Source organism: Sapajus apella, unplaced genomic scaffold (genome assembly GCF_009761245.1).
Source record: "Sapajus apella isolate SASKATOON/1434 unplaced genomic scaffold, GSC_monkey_1.0 scaffold22, whole genome shotgun sequence".
Taxonomy (NCBI): domain Eukaryota; kingdom Metazoa; phylum Chordata; class Mammalia; order Primates; family Cebidae; genus Sapajus; species Sapajus apella.
This window is the reverse complement of record NW_022436962.1, coordinates 27,018,448-27,029,321: the sequence shown is the minus strand read 5'-3', so window position 1 is coordinate 27,029,321 and position 10,874 is coordinate 27,018,448. Positions and strand designations below refer to the sequence as shown.

The following is a 10,874-nucleotide window of genomic DNA, read 5'->3' as shown; positions in this document are numbered from 1 at the left end:
CTCAACATTGCTTTCCCATACTTCTGATTTTCTGCTCTTATTTCCCTATAGGTAGAGTTATATACTAAGTGACCATATCACAGATACGGTCTTTACATTCTACTGTACAGAGAATTTCTACATTTCTCACACCTTTCTACAACTTAGAGGAATTAACACCAGTCTCAATCCTTTCCTTCTTTTAAGAGGACGAGATATCCATTAACTTATACCAGACTAAGATAATCTTAATTTATTTCTCTTGTAAGTTCAATCTCTCCCTTGCAATAGACCACCCCCTAAATTTCTCTTATTATAACAATATATGGAACCCTCCATTTCCCTTTGTCCTCCTTCAGCTGCTGTCTACTTGCCTGTCTTTTCTCCACAAAACCCTTGAAAAGAACTTGTGAAGTCAGATTCTTTATATCTGACTTCTTGTGTTCTGCCACCTGGCCCTGACTATTAACAAATTTACTGGGAGATTTTCAGTCTTCATGTTACATGACATTTTTATAGCATTTTATTCTGTGAACTCTGCCCTTTATTTTGACTTCTGAAATTTCACTCTCTTCCATTCTTCAGCTACATCTTATTATTTTCCATGAAGAATCTCTCTTTGACCCATACATCTTAATGCTGACATCTGTTGAGTTCCATCCTCATCACTTGTCTTGCTCATTATGCTCTTCTTGAGCTATTTGATACAGACATACTTGCTCTTCAGCTCAGATCACTTCTCTCTGACCCAGATCTACATACCCAGTTGCTAACTGAAGATATTTACTTGAATGTTCTGTATTAGATTTTCAATATGAACCAAACATATCTAGGCATAATCCGGACCTCTTCCTTTTATTCTCTATTTCCTATCTGATGCTCCAAGCTCTACCTTCTTTCATCTTTACCACGGCCTTACTTTAGCCCCTAATATTTCTAATCTTTTAACTGATTTTTAAAAATTTATTCTCATTGCCCCCAATCCACTCTATGCTGCTTTCTAGAGAGATATTTCCGATTTAATTATTTCACTCTCCTATTTAAAATCCTTCAGTGGCTACTCATGAAAGTGATAATCAAGGCCCTTCACCCTCTGTTCTCTGTCTGACTGGAGAATGTCGTCTCTCACCACTTCCACATTTGCAACCTGTTTCATCTGTACCATCTTGCTTACAAATCCAGGATGCACCATACTTGCTCATGGCTGCATGTTTTTGTACTTTTTACCTTTGCCTAAAATACTCTTCCCACCTACCCATCCTCCTCTAATCTAACTCTTCTACCTAACACCTATATTTCTTTTAAGACACAGGCCAGTTATCATTGCCCTAGGCTGGGTTAATTGCTCCTCTTTGATATGGTCATACCATTCAACCTGTCATAGCATACATTGCACTGTAATATCTCTTTCCTTTTTTGTTTCCTAAAATAGATTTTGAGTTCTGTAATAGAAGGGAATACATCTTTTATCTTTGTAGTAACAGCACATAGCAGCAGTGCCTGATACAAAATAGGTGCTCAATACATGAATAAATGGAAAACTATTGGTTTGTAATGATCCCAAGTAATAGTCTAAAGATGTGCTGGAAATATTTGGAAGGCTTATCTCAAAGATGACTTGGTAAACTGGTCATTATTAACCAGAATCAATCTGGTTGCAGCCCCTTATGCTAGCTCCAGAGTGCAGATTTCAATAGAAGAGGGCCTATATGGGCAGATAATTTTGCACAGGCCTATAATTGCCTATTGCTATTTTGGAAACCTCATCACAACCACTGTTACTTGTGTTCAGCAAGGACAAGCAATTAATGCCTGAATAAAAATCTTGGTTCATGAAGTCAATAGGTACACCACAAATCTCAAATACTAAAATGCAGTATTTTAGGATACATTTGTAGCTGATACTTTAATGTTCTGACAATGTGTAAATATATGGAATCAGTAATTTATGAACTCATAAAAATATTCAATTTCAACTTTTGTAGAATTTATTGACTTAACAGTGCTAATAAAAATAAGCTGCACAAGACTCAGTGCTGTGCTGGTCAGACTCAGGTCTGACCCACCACAGCTCCAGTGATGATGGCCACAGAGGTACTTGGGTCACCCCTCCACCAGCTCTAGGCAGCTTAGCACACAGAGAGAGACTCCATTGTTTGGGGGAAAAGCAATTATTTCTGCCAGCACTTGTGCTTTAAATGCATCATCTCAGTGAGCACAAAACCCCTCAAAGTAACACTATCATTGTTCTCAGCTTAAAGATAAGAAAGGCAAGATGGTTGAATAGACTCCTCCACTGATGGTGCCCCCACAGATACACCAAATTTAACAACTATCTCTGTGAAAAAAGCATCTTCATAAAAAGGTGAGCATTCAGAGTACCTGGTTTTGAATTTATATTGCTGAAAGAGTCACTTAAGAGAGTAGAAAAAACAGTCTTGAATTGCTGAAGCCATGCCTCCTTCACCCCTGTGGTGGACATGTAGTACAGAGGTAGAATGTGTATGCTTGGGGGAGAGAGAACACAGTGACTGTGGGATTTTGCATTGAAACTCAGTGCTGCCAATACTGGACATAACTCAGCTGATGCCCATAGAGGGAACATTTAGACCAGCCCTAGCCAGAGGGTAATCACCCATCTCAGCAGTCAGAACTTGAGTTTTGGTAAGCCTTGCCTCTGTGGGCTAAAATGTTCTGAGGCTCTAAACAAACTTGAAAGGCAGTGTAGGCCATAAAGACTGCAAGTCCTAGAGAAGTCCCAGTGCCATGCTGTGCTCAGAGTCAGTGGACTGGGGGACACATGATCTGTTGAGACACCAGCCAAAGCAGCTAAGGGAGAGCTTGCATCATTTCTTCCCCAACCCCAGGCAGCACAGCTTCAAGCTCCAAAAGAGACTCCTTACTTCCACTTTAGGACAAGAGAAGGAAGACTAAAGAGGGTTTTGTCTTGCAACTTGGATACTGGCTCACCCACAGTAGGACAGGGCACCTGGCAGAGTCATGAGGCCCCCATTCTAGGCCCTAGATCTTGGATGACATTTCTAGACACACTTTGGGTCAGAAGGGAATCTCCTGCCTTGAACAGAAGGATCCAGTCCTGACAGGTTTAATCACCTGCTAACTAAACAGCCCTTGGGCCCCGAATAATCAGCAACAGTAGCCAGGTAGTACATGCCATGGGTCTTGGGTGAAACTCTAAGATATTCTGGCTTCACATGTGACCTAACATGTTCCAGCTGTTTTGGCCACGAGGGAAGACTTCTTCTGCTTAAGGAAAACACAGGAAAGAGTATTGGGGACTTTGTCTTTGTCTTACAGCTTAGGTACCAGCTCAGCTACAAAGGGGTAGAGCACCCAGCAGGCACTTTGGGGTTCCTGATTTTAGGCCTTGGCATTTGGATGGCATTTATGGACCTGCCTTGGGCTAGAATGGAGTTCACTACCCTGTAGGGTGAGTCCAAAGCCTGGCAGCATTTACTACAAGCTGACTAAAGAGCCCTTGGGCTTAAGTGAACATCAGCTGTACCCTGGCAGTACTCCCTATGGACCTGTGGTGGTGAGGCCCATGGAGAAAGACTCCTCTGCCTGTGGAAAGGGAAGGGAAGAGTGGGAAGGACTGTGTCTTGTGGTTTAAGTGCCAGCTCAGGTGTAGTAGAATAGAGAAACAAGTATATTTCTAAGGTTTCTGACTATAGGTACTGGTTCCCAGTTGGCATCTCTGGAACCACCCAGGGCCCAGGGGGAACTCATTACTCTTAAGGGAACAACACAAGCCTGGCTGGCTTTATCACCTGCTTATTGCAGAGCCCTAGGGCCTTAAGCAAACATAGGTAGAAGCCAAGTAGTAATTAAAGTGGGCCTTGCATAAGACTCAGTGCAGTGCTGGCTTCAGGTCTGACCCACCACAGCTCCGGTTATGGTGGCCATATGCATGCTTGAGTTACCCCTCCACCAGCTACAGGCAGCTCAGCACATAGAGAGAGACTCCACTGTTTGGCGGAAAAAAAAGGGGAGGCAAACAAGAATCTCTGCTTGGTAATCTGGAGAATTCTTCTGAATTTTATCCGAGACCACCAAGGTGGTACCTCTTTATGTCTGCAAGAACCACAGCATTACTGAGCTTGGGTAATTATTTAGTTTCATTAATAATTCAATTGGGTTTCATTAAATTCAATGAAAATATGGCTGCAGTGAGCAATAACATAGATAGCAACAGCCAAGTTCCTTAAAATACCTGGAAAGCCTGCCCAAGAACCATAAGTTCAAACAAGCCCGGACTGCAAAACTATAATAAATACATAATTCTTCAATGGCAACACCAACAAAGCCTCAAGACTATCCAGGAAAACATGACTTTACCAAATAAACTAAATAAGGCTTCAGGGACCAATGCCAAAGTGACAGAGATATGTGACTTTTCAGATGGAGAATTCAAAATAGCTATGTTGAAGAAATTCAAAGAAATTCAGGATAACACAAGAAAGGAACTCAGAATCCTTTCAGACAAATTTAACAAAGAAATTGATATAACTGAAAAGAATCAAACAGAAATTCTTGAGTTGAAAAATGCAATTGACATACTGAAGCCTGCATCAGAGTCTATTAATAGCAGAATTGATCAAGCAAAGGAAAGCATTAGTGAGCTTGAAGACAGGCTATTTGAAAATACAGAGGAGGCATCATAAAAAAAGAATAAAAAATAAAGCATACCTACAAGATCTAGAAAATAGTGTCTAGAAAAAGAAAATATAGCCTAAAAATAGGAAAGCTAGGAGTTAATGCCTTTAAAGAGAAGGTAGAGACCAAGATAGGGGTAGAAAGGGATAATAACAGGAAACTTCCCAAACTTAGAGAAAGATATCAATATTGAAGTACAAGAAATTTACAGAATGCTGAACAGATTTGACCCAAATAAGACTACCTCAAGGCATTTAATATTCAAACTTCCAAAATTCAAAAATAAAGAAAGGATCCTAAAAGTAGCAAGAAAGAAAAGAAACAAATAACACAAAATAGAGCTCCAAGATATCTGGCAATAGACTTTTCAGTGGAAACCTTATAGGCCAAGAGAGAGTGACATGACATATTTGAAGTGCAGAAGAAAAAAAAACTTTTACCCTAGTATAGTATATCTGTCTAAAAAATCCTTCAAACAGAATGGGGAAATAAAGACTTTCAAAACAAACAGAAGCTGAGGCATTTCACCAAGATGACACCTGTTACACAAGAAATGTTGAAGAGAGTCCATCAATCAGAAAAACCCAAAATATTATAATGCTGTAATTGTAGTGTGTAAATAACTCATATCTCAAGTAGAAAGACTAAAAGATGAAGTAATAAAAAATAACTAGAACAACTTTTCAAGAAATAGATCATACATTATGGTATAAATGGAAAAAAATAAAAAGTTAAAAAGGGGGAAAAAGTTAAAGTGTAGAGTTTTTGCTCATTTGTTTATGCAATCAGTGTTGTCACCAGTTAAAAATAATAGCTATATGATATTATTTGCAAGCCTCATCATATCCATAAATCCAAAAAGATAAAATGGGTACATAAAAAATAAAAAGCATAGAGGTGTTCCAAGATGGCTGAATAGAAACAGTTCCAGAATGCAGTTCTCAGCAAGAGAGATGCAGAAGCTGAGTGATCTCCATATTTCCAAATGAGGTACCAGGTACATTTTAATGGGTCTGGTTGGACAGTGGGTATAACCAAAGAGGACAAACTCAGGTAGGGAGGGGTGCTGCCCCACCCAGGAAGTGCAATTGACTGGAGGATAGGGAGCTCTCCCTCTCCAGTATTCCGGTTCAGATACTGTGCTTCATCCAAACCCTCTACAACCCACAGAACAGGAGATCTTTGCCAGGCTGAAAAGCATCTGTGAGTTACCTGAACAGAGCAGAGCAGCAACTCTGGCCAGAGCCATAGGTTGTCAGCACAGATCTAAGTAGAAGTATTGGCTAATGATGAGAAAGCCTGTGGGACGAAGCTACCCGCTCCCCAAAAAGAAGGGGAACTGAAAGCAGGGTATCAGGTTACATGGCTAGGCGGGTACCTTCCCCACAAACCCCAGCAAACTGAAGCCCTCTTTCTTGAGAGTTTTGATGAACAGCCAGCACATCAGTTCAAGTCTGACCCAGAACGATACAGCTCAGTGTGGGGCAGGGGGAGGGGGAAGGACAGCCACCATTGCAGAGGCAAGCCTAATCTTCCTGAGTAAATAAAAGATGCAGGAGATACACACAGCAGCTCCACTGAATCCAGGGCAGCCCAGCAGCACCTATGCAAGCAGATAAAGGAAAGGCAGCCTCTGCAAGCAGCCCCCTGATACCAAAGCTAGACAAATCCAAGAAGATTGGAAAAACCAGCACAAAAAGGATGAAACCATCAAAGACCATAATGCCTCTACTTCTCCAAGGGATCACAACTCTACATCAACAAGGGAACAAAACAAAATGGAGAATGAGTTTGACGAATTGACAGAAGCAGGCTTCAGAAGATGGGTAATAACAAACTTCTTTGAGCTAAAGGAACATGTTCTAACCCAATGAAAAGAAACTAAAAATCTTGAAAAATGTTAAATGAAATGCTAACTAGAATAACAAGCTTATAGAAGAACATAAATGACTTGATGGAACTGAAAAACACAGCATGAGAACTTTGTGAAGCATATACAAGTTTCAATAGCCAAACTGATCAAGGAGAAGAAAGGATATCAGAGATTAAAGATCAATTCAATGAAATAAAACTAGAAGGCAAGAAAAGATTAAAAAAAGAGTGAAAAGAAATGAACAAAGCCTCCAGAAATATGGGATTATGTGAAAGGACCTAATCTATGCTTGATTGATGTACCTGAAGGTGACAGGGAGAATGAATCCAAGCTGGAAAACACTCTTCAGGACATTATCCAGGAGAACTTCCCCAACCTAGCAAGGCAGGCCAACATTCAAGTCCAGGAAATACAGAGAACACCACAAAGATACTCCTTAAGAAGAGCAACCCCAAGGCACACAATTGTCAGATTCACCAGGATTGAAACAAAGTAAAAAATGTTAAGGGCAGCCAGAAAGAAAGGTTGGGCTACCCACAAAGAGAAGCCCATCTGATTCACAGTGGATCTCTCAGCAGAAACCCTACAAACAACAAGAGTGGGGGCCAATATTCAACATCATTAAAGAAAATAACTTTCAACCCAGAATTTCATATCCAGCCAAACTACGCTTCATAAGTGAAGGAGAAATTAAATCCTTTATGAATAAGCAATTGCTGAGAGATTTCATAGCCACCAGACCTCCCTTAAAAAAGCTTCTGAAGAAAGCACTAAACACAGAAAGGAATAACCAGTACCAGCCACGGCAAAAAAGAACCAAATGGTAGTGATGCAATGCAGAAACTGTGCCAACCAATGGGCAAAACAGCCAACCAGTAACAAAATGGCAGGATCAAATTAACACATGACAATATTAACATTAAATGTAAATGGACTAAATGCCCCAATCAAAAGACAGACTGGCAAACTGGATAAAAAGTCAAGATTCATCTGTGTGCTTTATTCAGAAGACCCATCTCACATGCAAAGACACACATAGACTCAAAATAAAGGGATGGAAGAAAAAAAAAAAGCAGGAGTTGCATAATGAGTCTCTGATATGACAAATTTTAAACCAACAAAGATCAAAAGAGACAAAGAAGGGTATTACATAATGGTAAAAGGATCAATAAAACAAGAGCTAACAATCCTAAATATATATGCACCTAATACAGGAGGACCTAGATACATAAAGCAAGTTCTTAACGACCTACAGAGAGACTTAGACTCCCACACAACAATAGTGGGAGGCTTTATCGCTTCACTGTCAATATTAGACAGATCAACAAGACAGAAAATCAACAAGGATATCCAGGACTTGAATGCAGATCTGGACCAAGCAAACCTAATAGACATGTACAGAACTCTCCACCTCAAATCCACAGAATATACATTCTTCTCAACACCACATTGCACTTTAAAATTGACCACATAATTGGAAGTAAATCACTCCTCAGCAAATGCAAAATAACAGAAATCAAAACAAACAGTCTCTCAGATCACAAAGTAAACAAATTAGAACTCAGGATTAATAAACTAACTGAAAGCTGCACAGCTTCATGGAAACTGAACAACTGGCTCCTGAATGTTGACTGGATAAACAATGAAATGAAGGCAGAAATAAAGATGTCCTTTGAAACCAATGATAATGAAGACACAACATGCCAGAATCTCTGGGACACATTTAAAGCAGTGTCTAAAGGGAAATTTATAGCAATTAATGCCCACATGAAAAAGTGAGAAAAGATCTAAAATTGATACCATATCATCAAAATTGAAAGAGCTACTGGAGGCAAGATCAAGAAAACTCAAAAGCTATCAGAAGACAAGAAATAACTAAGATCAGAGCAGAACTGAAGTAGATAGAGACATTAAAAAAAAACCTTCAAAAAATCAATATATCCAGGAACTGGTTTTTTGAAAAGATCAACAAAATAGACCACTAGCCAGACTAATAAAAAAGAAGAGAGAGAATTGAATAGATGGCAATAAAAAATGATTAAGGGATATCACCACCGATCCGACAGAAATACAAACTACCATCAGAGATTACTACAAACAACTCTATGAACATAAACCAGTATATCTGGAAGAAATGGGTAAATTCCTGGAAACTTACACCCTCCCAAGGCTAAACCAGGAAGAAGCTGAAATCCTGAATAGACCAATAACAAGGGCTGCAGTCAAGCCAGCAATTAACAGCCTACCAACAAAAAAAAGTCCAGGACCAGACAAGTTCACAGCCGAACTACCAAACGTACAAAGAGGAGCTGGTACCATTCCTTCTGAAACTATTTCAAACAACACAAAAAGAGGGAATCCTCCCTAACTCATTCTAAGAGATCAACATAATCCTGATTTGAAAAGCACAGTGTCTGAGCTCCCTGACCCCTGTGTATTCTGACTGGGAGACACCTCCCAGCAAGGGCCAACAGACATCTCATACAGGAGAGCTCTGCCTGGCATCTGGCAGATACCCTTCTGGGAGAAGCTACCAGAGAAAGAAACAGGCAGCAATGTTTGCTGTTCTGCACCCCCTGCTGGTGATTCCCAGGCAAGCAGGGTCTGGAGTGGACCTCCAGAAAACCAGCAGATGTGCAGCAGAGGGGCCTGTCAGAAGGAAAACTAACAAACAAAGAAATAGTTTTAACATCAACAGAAATCACATTCACTCAGAGACCCCATCCAAAGGTCACCAACTTCAAAGACCAAAGGTAGATAAATTCATGAAGATGGGAAGAAGCCAGCACAAAAAGGATAAAAATTCCAAAAACCAGAATGCCTCTTCTCCTCTAAAGGATCACAACTCTTCAGCAGCAAGGGAACAAAACTGGAAGGAAATGAGTTTGACGAATTGACAGAAGCGGGCTTCATATGGTGGGTAATAACAAACTTCTCTGAGCTAAACGAGCATGTTCTAACCCAATGCCAGGAAGCTAAAAATTATGAAAAGAGGTTAGACAAAATGCTAACTAGAATAACCAGTATAGAGAAGAACATAAATGACCTGATGGAGCTGAAAAATACAGCACAAGAACTTCATGAAGCATACACAAGTTTCAATAGCGGAATAGATTAAGCAGAAGAAAGGATATCAGAGATTGAAAATCAACTCAATGAAATAAAGCAAGAAGACAACATTAGAGAAGAAAGAATGAAAAGAAATGAACAAAGCCTCCAAGAAATATGGGACTATGTGAAAAGATCAAATCTACATTTGATCAGTGTGCCTGACAGTGACAGTGAGAATGAAACCAAGTTGGAAAACACTCTTCAGGACATTATCCAGGAAAACTTCTCCAACCTAGCAAGGCAGGCCAACATTCAAATCCAGTAAATACAGAGAACACCACAAACATACTTCTCAAGAACAGCAACTCCAAGACACATAATTGTCAGATTCACCAGGGTTGAAATGAAAGAAAAAATCCTAAGAGCAGCCAGAGAGAAAGGTCAGGTTACCCAAAAATGGAAGCCCATCAGACTCACAGCAGATCTCTTGGCAGAAACCCTACAAGCCAGAAAAGAGTGGGGGCCAATATTCAATTCCTTAAAGAAAAGAGTTTTCAACCCAGAATTTCATATCCAGCAAACTAAACTTCATAAGTGAAAGAGAAATTAAATCCTTTATGGACAAGCAACTGCTGAGAGATTTTGTCACCACCAGGCCTGCCTTAGAAGAGCTTCTGAAGGAAGCATTAAACATGGAAAAGAACAAGCAGTACAGCCACTGCAAAAACATACCAAGTTGTAAAGACCATCGACACCATGAAGGAACTGCATCAACTACCAAGCAAAACAACCAGCTAACATCATAATGGCAGGATCAAATTAACTCATAACAATATTAACCTTAAATGTAAACAGACTAAATGCCACAATTAAAAGACACAGGCAAAGGATAAAGGGTCAAGGCCCATCAGTGTACTGTATTCAGGAGACCCATCTCCCATGCAAAGACACACAGAGGCTCAAAATAAAGGGGTGGAGGAAGATTTACCAAGCAAACAGAAAGTAAAAAACAAAAACAAAAACAAAAAAACAAAACAACAACAAAAAAAACAGGGGTTGCAATACTAGTCTCTGATAAAACAGACTTTAAATCAACAAAGATCAAAAGAGATAAAGAAGGGCATTACATAATGGTAAAGGGATCAATGCAACAAGAAGAGCTAACTATCCTAAATATATATGCACACAATACAGGAGGACCCAGATACATAAAGCAAGTTTGTAAAGACCTGCTAAGAGATAGACTCCCACACAGTAATAGCAGAAGAATTTAACGCCCCGCTGTCAATATTAG

The 10,874-nt window shown here is 39.8% G+C and overlaps 1 protein-coding gene across 1 annotated transcript in view; it reads right to left on the bottom strand.

The window, feature by feature from the left end:
- The window catches only part of DNAH14 (dynein axonemal heavy chain 14), a 403,573-nt gene that overhangs the window by 253,625 nt on the left and 139,074 nt on the right, over positions 1 to 10,874 (bottom strand). The gene's annotated exons all lie outside the window — the stretch shown is intronic.